General features: G+C 36.6%; 1 protein-coding gene across 2 annotated transcripts in view; it reads left to right on the top strand.

The window, feature by feature from the left end:
• MARCHF1 (membrane associated ring-CH-type finger 1) overlaps positions 1 to 21,888 on the top strand; it is a 249,725-nt gene that overhangs the window by 89,747 nt on the left and 138,090 nt on the right. Inside the window, exon 4 of one of the 2 annotated variants that reach the window (XM_086746884.1) lies at positions 21,089 to 21,297. The exons of the other annotated variant lie outside the window; for it this stretch is intronic. The gene's annotated coding sequence lies outside the window, so the exon portion shown is untranslated. The remainder of the gene's footprint in view (positions 1 to 21,088; positions 21,298 to 21,888) is intronic. 2 annotated transcript variants of the gene reach the window in all.

Here is a 21,888-nt window from a genome sequence, read left to right as displayed (position 1 = left end):
GCTTTCATATGGAGCAGCAGGTTGCTTTGAAGCCCAGGAATTTGGGAATTAACAGTGGGCTAAAAACTTGCCTATACTCCTTAAAGAAGTTCATGTGCGCCAGAAACTGTCTTATTTTGTAAGAAATACAGACTTCAGCCTGTTTTTCCTAAGCCTGTTGCTCCAGAAAGATAGTGGTCTGTTGGTGGTCCTTACAACTAGTGGACCTTTATGCATCTTTAATCTTCACCTGAGGTGTTTTTGCTGTCTGATTCCTTGGCAAGAGTGTGTGACTTTGTACTCTTTTCTGCATCTGGATCATGTGCAGTGCCATTGTAGAAAGGAGGATGTCCTTCTGCCTCTAGTGTATCTGTATTGAAATGCTGTCAGGACCTTAACTTCTTGTTTATTTGTGCGATTTTGACCATAGCCATTTGAAAATGCTAAAGAAATTGTTGACAGGAAGAAGCTTGTAAGCACTGATTAGATAAACATAATAGCAGGTTTTACAAGATTGACATCAATCAATACAGATTTCTTTTAAGCATTGGATATACTGCTTTTCATTAAGGCTGCCTACTTGGGCAGCATGCTTCAGAGACAAATACTGAGGCGGAGAAGAGATTCTAGAAACTGATTGTTGATTTAATAAGGGCCTAATAAAAAAAGTAATAAAGTAGGTTCTGTTTGGAATAACTTCTGACTGGTACAATATGCAGGCCAGAAGAAATAACCTGCCTTGTTTAATCAATTAAATCTTGCTTGGAGAACTGTGGGCAAGCAATTCTTGTTCTGTTTTCTTTGAATTCTCTTCTGAATTGGTTGTCAATAAGTTAATGAAGCTATGGCAGCACTCTATATTTCAAGGATAGCTAGGCTGGCTTATTTCAAGTCCTCCTATACACCCCTATATTGACTACTTTATTTCTTGCTAATGTTAATTTCTTGTTAATATTCATTTCTTGTTAATGAAGTGGGGGACAGTACCAGAGAAGCATGTCTCAAAGCAGCATTTACACAGCTTCCTACCAAAGGCTGCAATTGGTCTTATAATTCACATATACAACCATCATTGTTGCAAATACAAAGACAATAAGGAGATGAAAAATTATATTATTATTATTATTGTATATTTTGAGTACAGGTTGCTATCAGAGAGAGAAATCTAAGATTTTGTAACCATGAGATAGTTCCAACTTGTCTCAAGGCTTTTGGTTAGAAATAATTCCATGCTGTTAATTGTGATACTGACTAAAGTATTTCTGTTATATGTTTAATGTATCTGGTAGTATTCCAAATAAATCAATCAGTATTTTAAAGCTGACTATCATGATACACAGACAAGTAACTATGTAACTTACTGAGATTTGTAGATAAGGTGGCAATTACTTCATTATGTTCAATTTTGTAATTATTATATTTTTCTTCCGAAGGGTATTGGCATGTATAATTTCTATGAATGTTAGCTGGTGAACAAATGAAAAAACAGAAATATTTTTCTACCTCTTTTTACCCACAGCTGGATTGTTGTGCAAGTGTGGCAAAAGGTGAAACTAACCCAGCTGAAAAACAAAAAACACGCTACCAAAATCAATAGTAAGAATTGAAATGTTATGTGTAGAGCATGATGAAGAATAGCACAGATTTTTCTGTTGTAGAAGATTCCGAGACCCTAAGAGCACATTGATTTCCAAGGAATGTCTTGCACAGCTCTAATTAAGGTTTCAGTGATCACTGGAGATGATTCTTCCTCTGCCCTCTTCATGCCTTTCTTTTGTCTTTCTGAACTAAACTCAGACTTGAACTTTAATCTTATATGTTACCTCGTTTTGTGTCAGCTTCTTGGAATATATTCAGGGGAATACAAGTTTTAATTGTAGCATTTTTGCATGCTGTAAGCATCTTCCTGATAATAAGCTAGTACAAAGCTATCTTGCAGAGCAGGGAGAATAGAATTATCGTGAAGGTCTTTCACCTTTTGTTTCATTACTTATTATGTAGAATTTTTTTTAAGTAAAGGATCTACTGAAAAATATAAATTGATATATCTGAACTGATGACACTAAAAAATACAACAGCTGTCACTGGTGTTGCTTGTCAATTTACTTTGAGGTATAATTTCTTGCCTTTGTAAAATCAGATGTAACTATGATTTGCTGAAGGTGAAATAAGGGCAGAGGCTTTGTGAAATTTCTGTGTTTTTAAAAATATATGACACCAAATTTTTATCTGTAGTACTGAAAGCAATGTCTGGAAAAAATGTCCTGTGAGTTAAACGCGATGACATAGGAAAGAGTATCAATGCAACTAAACTGAAATATTTTATCCTTTGGGGTCAATATGCAGTTAATGTTTTGCTCTAGGTATAAACTTCCTAAATCTCAGGTAGGGGCAGGATGTGCATGTAGATATCAAAATGATGCTAGTGAACATGTGCACAGCATTCATAAACCACCAGCCATGACTTCATTAGCTGCTGAACATTAAGGAAAGTGGAGAGTTTTGTGAGCGGCCTTGGAAATTAAAAAGTTCATAGCTCTTAATGGAATAAGCAGTGCCAAATTTAAAAAAGTGCTGGTGAAAAAAGCGAAATAAAAGAAAAAATGATTGCAAAGAATTCTCAGGAACTGAAGATAAGATACTCTATTTTGATGAATAAAAAAAAAAATTTGAGGTCCAGTGGGAGACAAGGGAGGCAGTGGTGCAAGCAGTGAGTACTTCTTACTAATAATGTTTATTTTTTATTTTTGATCGGTCTAATGTTTTTTTTTCAAATTCAACAGAAGATGTCGTCTTTGTTTATTTTGACTGTTGTGAAAATATACATTAAGTCTATTATTTTTTTTATCATTAATAATAAGTTTCTGGTTAATTATGTGTTGGTTTACAGAATGTGTGGGTAGGAATTATAAATGCATTGATTCCCTCATTTAGCATGGTGTGGTTATAGTATATGTTTCCAAATAATGCAACAAGATTTGGCTTCACAGCCTGCCTCAGTCTGTGCTTGCATCTCTCCCTCTCAGGGTGACTATCTTGACCATGCTACAGAAGTAACTTGCAAGGGAGGGGATGAGTACTGTTATGTAGCCTGTCGTTTATGCTTCACCTACTCACTACACTTGTTGGATATTACTCCACAATTAGTCCATTGGCAGGAAAGGGTAGCTGGGATTAAGAGTCAGTGAAAATTGGTTTTGCTGAGTCTGTTTGCAAATAGTTGTTTGTCCTGCAAACAAGATTAACACACTTCAAAGTAAGAGTCATAATGGTCTTAGAAAAAGTGCAAAGAGAATTCTCTTTAGCTTAGTTCACATCACTTAACAGGCACAGCGGTTTTGGATGAGTTTTGGGTGCTGTATGTCTACATCTCATACTACCTGGCTTCAGGCAAAAACATCTCGTTTCGGCTTCCCAGCAGATGAAAGGTTCAGCTTCTTATTGATAATTTGCACAGTGTGGGAAGATTGTTTTGTCATAGAGACAGAAGAGGTGCAGCAGGACCTCCAGAAAGCCCACACAAGGACATTCACCCCTGTGAAGCAGCATGAGGAGCTCATCTTGACCCATTGAAAGCATAACACTCCTGAGAAACCTCATATTGGTAGAGAAGCAACCCACAATTTCTTCTTTTTGTTGCCTAGAAGTTGATGTGTCACTGAGCATTGTGTCTCCCTCTTCTGAAGGCAGGTTTGAGGGTGACCATCTCAGGAAATGGCATTCTGCAGAGTCCTTCTTGCTGTAGTCTACTGATAGAGTCAAGGTGACTGTAATGATTGTCGCCCTCTGTGCCTTGCACAAAGCTAGAGAGGATAATTACTAGTATTTATTAATGTAATGGACCAAAGAAAGCACTGGTTTTGTGGGCTGATTCATGTGAGAATGGTCTAAGGATTCTCCATTTCTGCTGCCATCTTGGCAGTTTCCTGAAAAGAAAGTACGAGTTCTTGGTTCAAAACTTGAATGGGAGAGGCAAATTCATACTTCTGTAATTATTTTGATTGCAGTTTATTGTTGTAGTCTATTTCAGATAAACCTACACTGCATGAATCTTTAGAAATTACTAGCTTGAAAACAGTTATAATGTCAAGAGATGCTTTTGCTCCACAAATAACTGCTTCTCCATTGGTATTAGATCTATGTGGCTATAAGGTGGTTGGTTTGTTTTTTTTTTTTTTTTAATTATGTGTGCATTGTCAGAGCATTGTCTTTAAACTATGCAGTAATCTCTGATTGGTTTCTTGTATTTTTTGGATTTTGTATGACTTTCTTGCTGCTCAGGCTTTATTATATCATTTCAATACAGCTCTTGCTTTGTGAATAGTTTCAAAGTGACTGTGACGGTTTATTTAAGCAGAAAATAAACTAAAGAAGAACATCAGAAATGCCAATCAAACTGATAGAAGGGCAGTGGGAATATGTTTCCTGTGTATGTTTCTATTTTTGTGATCAATCACAGTAAGACATCAATAATCTATAAGCTAGTAAGTGAGCAAAACTTTGTGCTGCTCTCTGCAGCTTTCTGTTAGCTAGGAGCTAGTATGTATTAGCAGCTTTTGGTTGCGTTTTTTTTTTTTATTTTTGCTTGGCTAGCACAGCAGTGTACATAGCATATATTATGCAGAGCTGTGTAGAAGATCTTGAGAAAACAAAGTTTTGTGTGTTATTGCCACCTCCCATTACTGGCATTGCATAGTGTTGGTGGTGCAATCCTGGGCCTCTCTGGATTCAGTTATCTTGTAATTAGTGGTGAAAAATTGGAAAAATATTGCTGATAGGTGGTATTTGGTGTGTTTAAATAGCTAAAATAAATAGTTATAACTATAAACTGTAGTTTATAGCTAAAGTTTCTAGCAGGTATACCCTGTAACAATCTGTCCTGGTTTTGGCAGGGATGGAGTTAATTTTCCTCTCAGTAGCTGGTGTGTTTTGGATTTCGTGTGTGAAGAATGTTGATAAACACCCTGATGATACCACTTCTTGTGAATGAGACCAAGGACACCGTCCTGCTTTCCAAGTCTCACTAATTTGCAGCTGCAGGAAGCTGGGAGAAAGACAGACAGAATAATTGACCCAAACCGGCCAAAGAGAATATTCCATGCCATAAATGTCATGCTCAGTATACAAGCGGGGGCAGGCGAGGGTGGGTATCTGCCTTCCTGGCATCCATCCTTCCTGCTCGTTTTGCTGGCATCGTTCCCTCTACCTTGCTGGTTCCCTTTTGCTCCTTTGCTTGCTGCTCAGTTTTGTTTCCGTGATCGCTGCTCGGGATGGGCTGTATCGGTCATTGGGACATCGGGTGGTGAGAAAACATATATTGTTCACTTTGTATATTTTAATATCCTTATATTCTGTTATTATTGTAGTTTTCCCTTGTTATTTTATTAAATTGTCTTCATCTCAACCCACGAGTTCTCCTTCCTTCCCAATTCTCTCCCCCATTCCCCTGGGGAGGGGGAGGGTGAGCGAGAAACTGTGTGGTGATTCGGGCTAAACCATCACAGTCTTGTCTTGGTTGTCTTCTCCTCTGGTTGGGGATGTGGCTGGACTCCAGCGGTGTGCTCCCTGCCTGTGTACCAGATTTTCCTGCGAAGGCGGGTAGCATCTGTGTAGGAAAAAAAAGGAATGCTGTGCCTTGTGAAGGAACAGCTGGGGACCGTTACTGTCCTGTAGTACATGAATAGTCTATACACCTTCAACCCTCAGCTGAAAGGCCTAGTGTCCAGAGGGCAAACTAACAATTTTTAGAATGAACACCACTGAAAATTTAAGCTACAATGACATGAATCCTTATTTGTCTGTCTGCTGTATATCAATCCAAAGATCTGCTTTTGTTGCAGCTGGGACAAGATCATGTAGGCTACCTTCACAAGCTGTGGCGAGACAAACACGTGAGGATACACAGTTTCAGATAGCTTAGATTGAGTAGTGCACTTTACTTGCGAGTGGTGCCTGGTTTCTTCTGATCAGATGAACTGGACTCCAAGATTAGCTAGATGACACAAATACATCTTTGTATAAATTTGGGAGGTACTCTTCCTGCAGCATTCATTCAAGAATTCCCACTAAAGTGAAAACTTCCATTGGTAAACTTTTTTTTTTTGTGTGAGATGTCCAGAAAGTTAATTCCTGAGGCTAAGTTAGCACTGACTAACTGGCATTAATTTCACTGAGTATGAAATTTGTCCAGACATCTGGCTTAATAGAGGAGAGCAGTTGATGTGGAGTGTAGACTCCACACACTTTAAGTGGCCAAGGTTAGATGGTATATACACCTTTCCACTCTTTGCCCAGTGTGTATCAGTCAAAGAAAGAGGATTGCAGCCACTTCCCTTTTGAAGTAAACTTGGCTTCCATTTTCAAAAGGTGATCCATGCTGAAGTAGTAGGTTAAATTATCTGTAATGACCCAGTTTGGGTCAAATGACATTAGAGGGCAGGAAGATCCTGGAATGATCCTTACAGCCTTGGTTCCATAGCTGCTCCCAACAGGAGTGTATCATGGTTTCACCAGGTCTGAGCGGCTAGCTTCCATCTAATTAAACATAGAGAAACACCTCTGAGAAGGGAGAATAGTTGAGTCTTCTCCTGATATGAAGGAGCACAGCTGTAATGCTTAAGGTTGGAGCTTAAGCGGTCCTATAAAGTGCCTCTGTCCTTGTGTAGACTGACTTGGCAATGGAAGTGTGTTGTACTGGAACTGCTTTTGTGTGAGATATTGTGATGAAGACAATCCCTGAGAGGTGACAAAATGTAACTGAATTTGCCACAAAGTTGAAAGCTGATGTTTGGTTCTTAAGACAGCAAAAATAAAAGTGGAAGCAAATTTTTCTGACTGTAGACTGAGATTTTTGTTTTGGAAGAGATTGTGTGTATTTTCTTTTAAATTATGTTTTTGACATTTTTCTTCCTAAGAAAATCATTCTCTGTTTAAATGGAGCTAAATTTATGAAATAGAGAAAACCTATGCATAAACAGATATATAATGAGAGAAATAGGTACAAAATGAAGCATTTTTTTTTTTTTGTGGAAGATTTCTCTTATTTGCAATTCTTTTAATAGTCCACATAAAGCAATTTTCAAATATGTCACCATGAGTAATAGTTGTGTTCTATTTGAGGTGTGCATTTCAATACAGCTGTAATAATAATACCAGTATTATTATCAAGTGGAATGGTGCCATGTTAAACATTTTGAAGCAGACAGATCTGAACCCATCCAGAGAGATATATTTATAACTAGTAATAATTAAAAATTATTATTTTATTAGCTCTTTCAAGTCTCATCTGAGACCTAAAATTGGATATTGCTAATCTATCCTAGAAATTCTTCATTCAACAAAATGTCTAGTTGTCTTCTGATTCTTAATGTCATTGTGGTCTTAACTACCTCCTGCAACTGAATTCTTTGCTTTAATGTTATGCTTTATGAGAATTCCAGCCTTTTACAATTTAATTTTCTTCCTTACAGTTTCATTTAATAGGCCCTTGCCTTCTGTCCTGATAAAGTTCTTAATCTACTTTTTCTATGTATCTTTCATTACTTTATTAAGTATTTTTGTTCTTTGTTGTTTATCTCCTTCAATTAAATGATCTGTCCTCCTCTTATCTGTTTCTGCAGAGGGAAATTTTGTAGATTCCGTACTGTTTAAGTGAAACATAACAGAGTGGGAGTGTCATGGTGAATATGTATGACCTTGTGGCAACTATTTATGTGAAATTGTGACAGTCGCCTCAAAAAAGAGGGCGAGTACATGAAAAGTTTTTGGGCTTTTTTTCCATGGTTTTTTTTTTTTGCATAATTTTGACCCATTCATCTTCTCAAGTCTCCCTTCCTTTTGTTGGTTATACAAAGCTTTGATTTGATCCTATTAGGTTGTACCTATAATACGCTTAGTTTGTTTCTGTTAGAATGAGACATACATAGCAATAGTCTCTCTTGTTTGTTGCAATAAAAATACCCCAATACCCATGCTTAGTTGAGGTGTCTGAATGGAAGAAAATATTATATTTGCAGACATAAGTTGACCACTGTTATTATTATAAGAAGTGGAAGGTGGGAAGAGTAATAAAGATTCTTTGAAATCAGTAAATTTGTTCTCCTTTTATCATTTTTACAAAATGATACTGCTTTTATGTTGATACTGCATGAAAGTTCTAATTTTAATAAGACCAGGTTTCTAGTTAGCTAGATATGTCATGCATATAAAGAAATTTTTCTATCTAAATAAACAAAAACATGCATGAGTTGAAAATCAAGCTTTACAGTGGTAGCATTTTCTTCACACATAGGTTATTTCCTCTGTTCTTGGTTGAAAGAATGGTTCTTAACAAGCATCTTACAAAGAAAGTTGTAATGAAGTGTTAATTTATTGTAAAAAAAATAGTGAATATTGATTAGATTAAGAAGTTGCATCTGTAACTGAACAAACAGGATATGAAGGCAGACACTCATACGTGTGTCATACGCGTAGTCATCCAGTGTGTTGAGTAAACTGGGCTCTGTAATTCAAAGGAAGGTCCCTCTCAGCTTTTTGTTACTCATGGTCAGGGGACAGTGGGGAATTTCAACAGTTTTCTAAAGCAAACAGTTCCAAAAATTGCAACTGTAGGGCACTTGATCTAAAAACAGATTTGTACCTGCTGTTAATTGGATCCAGGAGTGGACTCCACAGCATGCAGAAGAAAGGGAAAAATTTATCTTTGCGTCACAAATGTAATGAAACTCTTGACCCAGTGCCACTAATAGCTGTGGCTTAGTTGACACAATCTTGTACCTTTTTTTTAAGCTAGTAGGACAGCAACAGCCCAGGGCTGTAAAAAATATTTCATTCTTAGCTGGGTAATAAGAGAGAACAAAGCTGCTTCATTCATTGCTTTGTGTCTCGCAGACACCAGCTTTTTAGTCTTTCTGGTAAATGCATGTTACTGTGTCATTATTATAGGTCTTATTCTCTGTTGTGTCACTTCAGTTTTTCTTAGTGTCAGTGAGGGAAAATCTTCTAGCAAGGAGTCATTTTTTTAACTGCATTTTCTATCTGAAATGAGAATTTCAGTGGGATAAGAGAGCTATGGGTTTTCAGTTAAGTTGGTTGAAGTTTACCGCTTACACTGAAAAAATCCAGTGGGATGAGATTTAGGTGATAAAGTATCTTGTTGGGCAGCTGAGGAATATTGGAGGAAGTGAGCAAGAACCAACTAGGAGAAAGTTCTACAATCTATTTAGGAGATAGAATGTTATTTTAAGATGAATGATCCTTAAAATACTGAAATCTGCAAAGTGTTTCTCAATGGATGATATTAGAAAAAGTGGCAATCGGAACAAGATGTGCTTCATTAGTTTTTGTGAATATTTAAAGGTGCAGACTTTGTTCAATGTGCTTTGAGGCTCATCCTTCTGGGAAACATGGAAATGTCATGTATCCATCCTTTCCTGAAGGAATTTAACAGTACTTCCCCCAACTAATGTTTGGCTGCAATGGAGATGTTACTAACTTTAGCAGATGTTCAGTTTCTGCTTCAAAAAAAATGTTGGTTTTTTTAGATTTATTTTATTTTGACCTGAACTGGTTCATTGCTGTCATGAAACATGTTTTATTTATAATGTATTTTTTTTATGATAAGACCAAAATTTCACTAAATTCTCTTTTAAGAAAACCAAGGACAAATCAAGAAAATCTTTCAGATATTCAGTGCAGATTAAATCCATCAGTAAGTGAAAAGGATACAGTTTTCAAATACAATTGTAGTGGATTTTCCAAGGAATTTGGTGCCAAATTGCCTTTGAAGTTTAGCAGGCACAAGACTTTTAACTTTTTTAGACTCTTCAGGAAATCCAAAGCCTAATCCCAATTTTAGGCCCTAAATAAATAGTATCCAAAGTGAAGAATCTTTAGTTGCAGAATTCAGAAATACTCTCTTAGGAATGGGCTGATTTTATTGTTTCTGAGTTCTTTTTTTACTTTGCAACTTGCATTTGTTTCTAATGTGCCTGTTAAATGGACACAGTGTAGTCTAAGTGTGGTATTGTCCAAAGCCTTTATTAATTTTTCCTGGTTCTTTCCATTTTGACATTTTTTCAGCTGCTTTATAACTTGCTGTTTTGTTTTGGTTTTGTTACTTTGAAGCAAAATCCAAAATGTTGGATTTCCATACGGAGTTTCGAATAGTTTTACACTGGTATATTCGATGGTTTTAAAACATCACCAATGCATATGCCTAGTTACTAAAACCAGTATTTTTGTACATTGAAGAAACAAGCTTTCCACACATGTTAGCTGGAGTTCATGTAGTATGGTCTGATATCTGCATGTAGTGTCTGCTTTGACATGGTTGCCACTCTTGTATTTTTGCCACACTGAGTACCTTAATGATAATGAATGATGTTGAATACCCTGCTTGCAATGTTCATGACTAGAAAATATCTGTAAGCTTGTGCTGTAAATGGTGTTGAAATGTGCAGCTTGTAATGTTTCCCACTGAAAAAAAATATTCTTAAGAGGGAAAAATAAGTTAGACTCAGAATTCAAATACAAGTGATTACCGTACTGTACAGTCCTACAATAAAGTCAGTACATTGGCATGTGGAGATGCAATAAGCCTTGTAAATGTCCAGTTTCCAAGTTGGTGTTTTGCCCTGATACTATGATGTTGAGAATTACATGAGCTATTGGAAAACAATCTTATTTTCATAAAGCTGAGCTTTATAAAGGTGGAGCAGAACAGGTCCTATTCTGCTGTACAAAAGTATGTGATAATTGCTAATGTGGTAAGATACTCAACAATATAAAATAAGTGGTTTTTTGGTATGTGATGTGAAGAAACTGCTCAGCTTTACGGCACAAGGCAGAGGGTAGTACATCTTACTTCAATCCTGAGAATGAATTTATTAGCTCTTTTTAAGCAAGAGATTGACAAATCTGACCTTTCGTTAATTTAGGCTCTTAATAACCTCTTCTGACTCTTGAAAAAATGCAATTATTCAGTGAGAAAACCAAGAAAAAACTTCTTTGTGTCTGAAAATATTATTGGGAAGGATGACTCCAAAAAGTGTACTGGAGAACAATTTTAACTTTTTTCCTGATTGTTGTTGATTGATATGGGCAAATGATGAAAAATTGTGCTCAGTAAAGGTAAAATAGCTGTGTGGAGAGGCTTGGCACTCTGAAGGGCTTAGTGGAACTTAAAGGAATTTTAGCTGATATTAGGTCTTCTCAGGTTGGATTTTCTTCCAGTGTTTAAGTATTGGTGTGATTATAAAGCAAAGTACTTTTCATAGTATCCTCACATTGGACAGGAGTTCCCTATAAAACTTACTACTTTTATGTGGCATTGAAGAGAATTCAGGTTGGTTTTTTTTTTATTTAAACTTGGAAGAACAGATAAATGTAATAGCACAATATGTTTAATCTTATCTTCTAAAACAAAGCATCTACACAGAGGTAAGATAAAAGTGTAATCAAATTCATCTTGCAATGTTTAGAAAGATGATAATAGGTAACACAAAGAAATATGTGACTTAAACCTGTGGTAGAGTTGTGTTAATTGAGAATGAATGTTTAAGGTACATAATCTGCAGATAGACATAGACTTGCAATGATTTGTCTGGAGGTTTATGTTGAAAGGTGCTTTTCCTTTAGGAAATAACTTTATCATTCTCCTTTTCCTGCCAGCCACCCATCTGAATTACCACTGCTGGACGTCTAGTTCCATGGAAAATTAATAAACAAAGCAAACCCCTGCAAAACTCTTGATTTCTTAATCAGAAGCACTGTGTAAAAACCTGAGTAATTCTAATTTTAGTACTCCTTTTCAAAAAATGATCACAGGTTTGATAGTAACAATCAGATCCTTCAGAACAGGAACAGGAGGGGTTTGTTTTCTGAATCTGGATCCACTACAATTTAAAATGAAAGAGCTGTATTGTGATAGTAAACTCAAAATTAGTTTGGCAATGTCCATCTAAGTGTAGTAACTAATTACAGAATTGGGTAAGCATCATAACAACAAATTATATATGATTAAAAATTAGCATCTTTTTAAATAGTTATGTGGCTCTGCTTTTGGTATACTTCCACAGCTTTTAGGTGGAATCATAAACTTAATCTCATATTTCTTTGTCTTGTAGTTTAATAACACTTTGGAATTCTCTTTATCTGGAGAAAATGAAGAGGGATGAGGAAGAAAAGGCTTATGTCTGTGTGTATGTGTAGGAGAATACTTTATCACACATTTTAAAACTTAATTATTTTTATTTAATCAGAAATGTATTCCATGTTTGTTAAAGAAACAACCTTTTCTGATTTCATTAAGCTTCTTGGGCATGTGGAGTTTCAGCCAAGGAATGTGCTTTGTTTTGAACTCGGTCAGTGACCCCCGTAAAAATGCTAGTGAACTTTTTGCCAGTGTAAATGTAGTTCTATTGCACTCCGAAGGCTGGATGAGCTCCCTCTGGTGGCTCATTAACATTGAAGTGCTGTTCTTTGCTTTACTTCAGCATCTGTTTACTCAAGCGAACAAAGCTGCTGACCCCAGGTATCTGGCAGGCGTCAGTTCCTTCTGGGCTTACTTTTTAATTGAAAAACATCAATAATTTTCTTACAGAATGAAAAACCCGCATTTAAATTCACAGTGATTTCAATTTGTTAGTAAAATAAATAAAGATGTACTGAGTCACAAAGTAAGCAAATAAACCTGAATTACTTCCTTCTAAATATAACCCACACAATAGGTGGGATGGCAGTAATTTAAAAGTGGCACCCACTTATAATAGTGCTTACTCTTAAACTTACTAAATATTTGGATATTAAAGACAATTATTCAAGAATGTGAAGTCTGTGTTTTTAAAATGGCTTAATCCTCTAGCTGAACTACAATTTGAGTTAAAATTAATCTTAGATCAGAATTCATTTAAGCTGTTTCATAGCATTAAAGAAAAGCATAATACATCTCACTTATGTATAGTCTTCTTCAAATTCTGAGGCCAAAAGACTTTGCGGGTCAAAACCACAAGCAAGTTTAAAGTGATTTTGCTACCTCTGTAACGTTAATTTCTGCTGATCCTTTCAAACTCCATCCTGTTGGGTTTTAATGGAATCCTTATCATACTGGTAGAACCATCCTCTCTCTGAAGTAGTGGGAGAAATTTCAAAGCCAAAAACCACACAGACTGGACACAAGGTTAAAAACTTGGTTCAATATAGATTTCTTTTATTAAGCTATTTTCAATAAAGCTGATTACAGAATAGAATATTAAAAATTAGAGATATTGTAATTCTTGGGTTATGAATATTTAGCCAAAGATGAAAATCTGACAAGTTGTTTCAGAAGGAAAGGAGGAGGAAGGGTTCACAGCAGATGAGAACAGGAGGGAAATAGCAGTATTTTAAGCTTGTAAGATAGAGAGGTAGAATAAAGGGAAAAAACAGTATAATAAGCAGTAGACACCTGTAGGAAGTTGAGAATAAATACATTATAAAAAGGTTTTTTTAATGAATATTCATTTGCATTTTTTAATTAATATCTTGCATTTTTTCATGTCCCTTAAACATTCTAGCAGCTGAGATTCATAAAGCAAATAATGCTTAGCAAACATGGAAAATCTCTAAAAGTAAACTTTCAGTATTCACACAGATGGACCTGGTGTAAGATTTTATTTTTTATCACAAATTGTGCATCTGTCTTCATTCTTTGTCAAATAATGTTTGAGGAGTGCAGTTCATACTGTAATCTCCAATATACTGTGCACCTGAATATCTACGTTAAAAACAAACAAACAAATGAACTTGGTCTGCCAGTCTAGTTATATGTAGCCAGTATCAGAAGCAGGTGGGTTAGCAAGTAATAATTTCCTGTTGAGCAGGTTTTTTAGAAGCTTCCCACTGTGTCTGAATTTGGCATCTGCTTAATGTTAGTGATCAGAACTTTGAGAAGTGAAAAGTCTAATTTTTGAGGAAATAACCTGTGTAGTTTGTTCAGGACTAAGAAGAATTGGAAATAGCTTGTTTGGTGCATCCTGGGACTATATTTACATTTTTGCAGCTGATGATAATTAGTATTTTCCAGTCATCCTTTGATTAAGAAATATGTTGATCCTTCTTATCAGTCTGTGCTCCTGGCTGCTACCCAACTTTTTGTTCCTTTTCTACCAGTGCCATAACTGTGCTGCTTCTACTACTGAACTTCATCCTGTTTCTAATGCTCTCATCCAGAAGACTGTCCAGGTCTTCCTGCATTGTGCTCTGGCCCTCCTCTGCGTTGACTGATAGCTTTGAACATTGGCCAAGAAATTGAGTCCATTCTTATGAATAACGCTAGAACTCTTTAATATTGCTGGATTCAAGTTCGCAGAATTTAATCTAAAACTAAGCAGGTGGATTCCCTGCTTGCTGCATTTTGATGGAGATAATGAAGTTAATTGGTTTTAACAGCCAGAGGCCACATTTTATCCCATTTACCACTGTTCTGTCATTTCATATCTCACTTTCATCAAATCTAAATTTCAGCTGGGTAAACTTTTATTTGATGCACCAGGCATGCTTTAATTCAGCCTCAGCTATTAGTTTTTAATTTATTAACTTGCTTTTTGATTTGTACCCTTCCATGACCTTGGATTTTCAGGTGTTCTGAAAATGTTTGGGCAGAGTATCTGCACAGACCATGCAAGTGGCAAATAGGTTCTTCCACACTTGCACTGACTTCTCTTTTAGCCTCTCCATGGAGGAAAAAGATGACCTATGCTTAGTAATGCTGCTGATTAAATGATGTGTAATGAATGGCAGCACAGAAAAAAAAATCCAAATGCATTAGGCTGAAATTTTTAGTTGATTACTTCCTTAATACCTGTAATACAGCTATATTCGTGTTACATTGCATGGTGCTTCTCAGCACTTCATTCAATTATGAAGCTAAAGGTAGGCAGAGAGGAAAGCTACCAAAACCCCCCTGAGGATCTAATAACATGATGGCTACATTCACATCTGTATCAAGGTTGTATAGCAGTTAAACAGTAACTTCTAATATGTCACCTCATAGCCATTCCTTCTAATTTGTGAAGAAGGCAAATTCTATTCACCACTTTTAAACAACTTTTAAATTTTGCTTCTGATGAAGACTTACTTGCACAAGAATTCTGCTTAAAACTCTTGCATGAGGCTCCTCCATCTGATAACAGCCCACAGTGCAGAACAGCGTTTGAGACATACTGGTCCAGAAAGCGGAGAACAACAGGTTTTTCCATTCAGAGGAGAAGACATCTGGGAACTCTTCCATGCTGCTTTGAAATATTTATATTTGGCTAACGATATCTTTCCTATTTGCCCTAATTCCATGACTAACTTTGTACTGCAGTAGGTTTAAACTTCTTTATTTATTTTTTTTTAAGCTGTGAGGGAGGGCAGATGATCTGAAGGAATTTTTTATTTATCTAAAAATTTTGTTTGGTTCTAGTGTCACGTAACTCGAGGATGCTGTGAAACCCAAGCATTTGATTTACATCACTCTTGTTTGGTCTGCATCAGACACTGCTAGCTGCATTTTTAATTCAGGTGTTAGAAGCTTCTGCTAGTTAAAGTGACTGTACTTCATCCCAGTTGATCACTATCAAGCACTGGTATCCACGTCCACAGCTTCTGTAGTGATCAGACTTGCTTCGCTGTGCCTAAGATGTGAATGTCAGACAGGCTGAAAGTCACAACAGAGACCCTGCATTAAATTTGCTGATATAGGTGACATTTGTGTTTTCTTTTATTTTTTTCCCCTCTCAAAACTTAATGTAAGAGAGTAACTGCTATTTTAAGGGGAAAAAAAATCTACATTAATTATTTGTGGGTGAAAGTGGGCTCCTTTCTGACTTTTACTTCATAGTATAACATAATGAATTTTATACTGATTGCCTGTGTGGAGATTGCTTTATTCTGAAATACCTGCAGAAAAGGGAAAACTTGTGTTTAAAGGGTGTTATTGGAAGTTTATATATATATATATAGTTGTGTGTGTGTAAATGAATAAAGGCCTCTGAATACATACTGGTATATAACCTTAATTTTTATCAGTGCACTGATAGAATTTTGGTAGCCCAAGAGATTTAAAATTGTAAGCAGGATTCTTTTCTTTAGGAATTATGTATAAATTCTTTTGAAATCTGACTCCTGACAATACCCCTTCTTACTACTGTTTGCAGTTGTTACATGCTTTACCCCTTTGGAATATTGTCATCAGTGCAGGTCAGAGGTGAGAAGCTCAATTGCTTTGAAGCACTTGTGGGAAAGGAGTGGGGAAAGGAGTGGATCCTTTGCAGATATTTTGGATTACATATGGCTTTGTACGTTATACAGGTATATATCTAGGACTGAAGTGCATCTGCGTGCAGTAGTGGAATATTATCCAGTCCAACCTTTTTTCATAAATCCATGTTGTTTTTGACAAATAATATGGAGTCCAAACCACTTTTTTTTTTTTTAATAAAACCACGTTGTTTTGTTGTGTTCTTAAATAAAATTGTGATGAGAACAAATGAGGTGATAGAGTTATACTTATTCATCAATTTCTTATTAAGGAAATGAAGGTAATGTGGATGCTGAAGATGGTATATAAAAGTGACTCTTGAGGACACTGGAGGTATAGACTAGAGGTGAGGTAAGATGTTTGTAGTATATAGGAAGCATGTTAATAGGTCTGAGAACATTTATGGGGGTGTAAAATCTCCCCAGTTAGACAGTAAAGGGAGCAGAGTATACACAGTGTATGTAACTTTTCTGTATTGCGTTTGAGGACAGTGAAACTCGTTCCTACATCTCTGGACTGTAGGCTATAGGGCTGTACCTTTTTGTACATTGTGCATTCATAGCCAATGTATCTTTTTGACAAATAATGTGGAGTCCAAACTACGAACTTCTAAGCATTTTATGTCTACAATTTTTTATTTCAAATTCAATATAGCTTTTGGCCTAAAGGTCATATAATGGCTACAGTATATCTTACCCAAAGGTGATTTTATGCTGAGTAAAAAAGTATTACCTGTTCCTGATAAAAGAAAAATGTTATTTATGCAGATAAACTTATTATGTTTTCTTCAATCCAAGAATCTTGCAAAAATTTGGGATTCTGTAAGTGATGGCAGCACGGCAGAGTGATTATATATAAGCTGCCAGTAAACTGGCAGTAGTAGTACAGTGTTTCCTTGTAATTGTGTTACAAAAGGGGTTGTATTTCTGTTTTTCATTCTCTCACTGATGCTTACATCACCATGGTTGGACCATGAACCATAGCTGATCAGATTCTCTTCTTACTTCATTGCAGTAGGCTTGTGTAAATGGGTGTGGTGAGAAGATAATGTGCTCCTTATTAAATTAAAGTAAAAAGATTGTGTGTGTATGTAGGGTTAGAATTTTGATCTCTTTTTGTTTGATTCTTACGGAAATGCTTCCAGGGATGGTTTGCACAGCAAATGTATCTGTCCTGAGTGTGAGAGAGGACATACTACCCTCTGAGCCATGGGTGAAGGGAACAGACAAAGAGGTTGCATGTGTTGCAGGCTAGAGTAGAGCAGAAACATAAGGTGTAGCCCACAGGTAGGGAGCAGATCTGCATTGTGAAACACCAGGAAGATGGTTCCTTTTGTCTTGATTTCCTTCATGGTCACCAAGATCTGACTGGTGCTGTTCGTAAAGTACATACTGAGAGTAGAGTGTTTGGTGACTAAAAATTAAGTTGGATCACTTGGCTTCTCTAAATTGATATTAGTAGGGTTTTAAAGCAAGCAAAAAAGGGGAGAACTTCTCTCAGCTGTGGTTACTTGCTTCAGGAACTGCTTTTGTAACTTAAATCTGTAACTAATGGCCCACTCAACACATAGCTCTCTTCTCTGACATGTCATTCTCACCTGCTCCAGGTCACCAATTGTCTTCTGTTATTGTCATCCCCTAGAGGCTGAAATCCCATCTGGCTGCTTTGCACAGCAACTCCATACTTCACCGAGCAGCTGTCACGCTGTCCTCTGGGTGAGAGGCATGGCACCGAAATGGTGACTCTTTGGCTGATACATTTGCCAAAATTAGTATTGTTTAAATAAAGTATCCCAGGCTGATCACCATGAGGAATGAGTGGAAGTTACCGTATTTTCTAACAAAGGGATTTGTGTGTGTGTATATATATATATAAAATAACTTTTTTTTTTTTTTTTTTACAACTTTGAAGTAGTTTGGGACTCTGGGTGTTAAAAACAGGTTGTAAATTGAACTTAATAGTTCTGTTGTTTCTGCAAGATGTGCTCTGATGTTGTACTGCTGAGATCACAGGTGTATTAACACCTATGCAAAAGCTTTACATTTTATAATTCTGTATAGTAAAATTGAAAAAGCAAAGAGGGAACACTAAACTTAGGTGTGGGACAGAGAAATGATCCCAGCCCCACCTCTGCAACTAGCTTTTACGATGTACTTTTGGATGTGTTCCATATCTTACAACAGCTTTCTTACCACGAAGCAGTGGTGCTTTCCATGTTGTTTGGCTTGGTTGTTTTGTGACTAGTTTTAGCACTCAGGCTGGGAAGAGCCACGTTCAGCATATGCACAGTGGGGGCAATCGCACGTTGATTTGAAGTCTCCGCATGGTGAAGAAATGTAATTAGTGAAACAATTAAGTAGAATGTGAGCATGAATTTACTTAACGGTAAAGTCTAACCCTTACTTGGACTGCTTTTGTTGTTGTTGTTGTTGTTGTTGTTGTTGTAGTGTAGTTTTTCATGATGTAGATTCACTGAGGGTTGGGGGGGGAAGGGCCACAAGACTTCATGATTTTAAAAAGAACCAAGCACATCACCCCATTTAAGATCTTTATTCTGGCTAACTAAGACAGACATAGATGGGATTAAAGAGATTACTGGTTAACCTAGAAATCTCTGACTTGAATCTCAAGTTCAGGTGGTTTAAAATGCAGAATTATTGGCACAGTATCAAAAGGCAGGTTGACTTTTTTAAGCTTGACTAGACATGAAAGCACAGACTACAGGAAAGCTCAATTTTAATACCTCAAAACCGCTATTTTTCTGTTAGTGTTTTTATCAAAGATGTGAGTGATTATGATGACAAAGCAGAGCCACGTTTAGGGATTCTTAATCTGGTTGTTCCTCAGAGGAAGGAAAAGCGTTTGCCTGTAGCTTTAAAACTTTCTGTTACACTAATAGGGAATTTCCTTTAAATGATAGTATAGTTTAAGATTAACAGTTAAACTTTACCAGTCTGATATATGACATTTCGTGTCTTTGAATACTGCTAGAGTAAATTTTTATATTACAGCTTTCTTGGTAAGCAGGAGCTTGTCTTTTTTTTTTTTTCTGATTTATATTCAAAATTCATAAAAATCTCCCTGTGTACAATGGAAGCTGTTTAAACTTACATTCAGACTAATTTTGAAATATCAGAGAGTAAAGATGAAATAAGCATGTAAAATATAACTAAATATATGTAAAGGAACTGTGTGAATGACAATAGACTTCATTTTTGTTTTTTTGTAAATCTATTTTATGATTATGGATATATATGAAATATATATAAATTAAAAAATGTGTACACATACACACATGTATCTTGCAGCATCTATAAACTTGCAGTACAGATCATGATTCTTTGTTAATGCATTTGTTAAACCCTTATATTAGAGTGTGTCAATATACCTTATTTTAAATCAGTGATATAAAACTGGGATGGCAGCGTGAACCAGATCCAGATTTATCTCTGACTAGTCTTTTGTCAGCTCTGTTAACTCAGAGCTGAGAAATAGTAACTAAAGAAGTAGTGAATCAACAGTATTTTAAATCCTCCTCACATGGCTTTGTAAGAAAATCCAGACTGTATATAATGCCATTATTTCTTGTTAGAATTCCAAGTCCAGCTGTATACAGCTAGAAATAAAGATGATTTATTTCAAAGCCTGGGCAATACTTCTTTTTTTTTTTAAATTGACAACATTTTAAAACATTGTTGGTGTTTTCTCTATTTTTCTTTTTTCTATTTTCTTTTTTTTTTCTGCTTTCATTCCTGTGTTATTTATACAGTGCTAAGAATTTGACTTATTATCTAATTATTTCCTTACTATTTTTAATCAAAATCAGTTTTGCTTGCATTCTTAATAGTTATCAAGAAGTATAAGTGTTAAGAGTGTCCTTTTTTCATATCCATTTTTGAAATACAGCACCTGGGATGTTCTATTGTTTTGCATTTTAGGGGGAGGGGAGATGGTGAAACAGTTTTCCTGGACATTTTGCTTCTTGTAACTGAGAGAACAGAAGCTGTTGTGTGAGAGAAGCTCACATAAACGACGTTTTCGGAATGCATGTGACTGCTGTAAAGACACGTGTGTCTGCCTTTGGCTTGTCCTGCTAAGCTTGCTTCTGGTGATGTCTCGGGAAAAGACGAGCGCAGCAAAGGGTTAACTTTTTACTATCAACCTCAGAAAGGCACATTTGCAATCCCTCCCAGTCTTGTCTTCCTTCGTACACCTCATTCGCTCACCGCTGCTCTTCACTTCGAGGCAGATCCTTTGACCTAAGCAGATTACTGTAGACGCATGAAGGACACAGCAAGCTATCCGTGCTTTTAAAGGAGGAGATTTTGGCTCCAAAATAGGGCACTAAGCTTTTCAGCCTTAGGCTGCTTTACCTTGTCAGCACGAGGCGGTGTCTCCGGGTGCTTAGTGGACTCCTGTGGAATCATATGGGAAACAAAAGCAGAAGTGGCAGCCGCTGCAAATGTGGGAGCCTGTGCCATTAGAGGGAAGCGATTGCTAATAAGGGCCTGCGAGACCCCAGTTGCCTTGGTTTCCATGACAGTTATTAGGTAACACAGAGATTGAATTGTCTCCCACAATGCTCTTGGGGATAGGGGGGCAAGGGGGTGCTCCAGGGACACAGCAGAGGAGTTACGACTTGCAGTAACCCATCACTCGAAGCATGTGAAACTCTCTGGATTATTGTGCCTTACTTCTTTGTTTGCTGTTTCTCATTTGTGTTTGCAATTTGCTTTACTTTTTTTCTTTGTTTGTTTTTTATTTTGATGGAAGACCCTGGTGTATGCTGCACAGTTTCTCAAATAATATTTTCCCCTTTTTATTTAGAGCTGAGCTTGGCAAAGCAAGGATATGAACAATTATTCAGGTGGGCTACTCTGGGGGAGTGAAGATATAAGGCATCCAAACAGGTATTGGCAACCTGCAGCACTGTAAAAATGCCCCTCCAACAGATTTCTGTAGTCCCAGCGCGGGAGACTGCCAGCAATGGGAGAAGTTCAATGGGCAGAAACAAAGAGAAGAGCAAGGAAGTCGAGGTAAGAGGAAGGTTTCGATTTGCTACGGTAGGACGACTCTGCCTTTGGTAGCCAGTGGATTTGGCTGCTCAGCAGGATGCAATGTGCCATAACGTTAAACAGTGCACATGGGTGCAGCGTGCTTTAGCACACTGAAACAATCTCCTGTGATAGCATCTCAGCATCACAGGAAAAAGGAGTGTATTTGGAAGAAAAAAAAAAGTTGCAAACTGCCTTGCGGGGTTTTAACATTTTCAAACGCATGCAATCTGTTAGTACCGACAAACAATCATTCCTTATAAGCTATCAAGTAGTAGTTTCTTTATAATAGATTAGATAAAAAAGTAGTTTTAATAAGATTCCTATCTCTTTTTAAATACCATGCTGCAGCCTGCCTTTCTAATATCCGTATGTTATTCATAGCAGATGTAAGCATGAGCTCTGTAATTTACTCTTTTATTATCACTTAAAAGGCATCAGTGTTTAGTTTTTTATCCCTTGAGCATCTTTCTTTGATTCATAAACATACAAAAGTGTTGTTCCATCAGTAAATAACCTATTCTGTTGTTGTCCGGTTAAGAAGAAACTGTATGTTCATATTGTATTAATGGT

This window comes from Chlamydotis macqueenii, chromosome 4 (assembly GCF_036417535.1).
Source record: "Chlamydotis macqueenii isolate bChlMac1 chromosome 4, bChlMac1.mat, whole genome shotgun sequence".
Lineage (NCBI taxonomy): Eukaryota > Metazoa > Chordata > Aves > Otidiformes > Otididae > Chlamydotis > Chlamydotis macqueenii.
The sequence above is the reverse complement of the archived record's forward strand: the minus strand, read 5'-3'. Positions and strand labels throughout refer to the sequence as shown.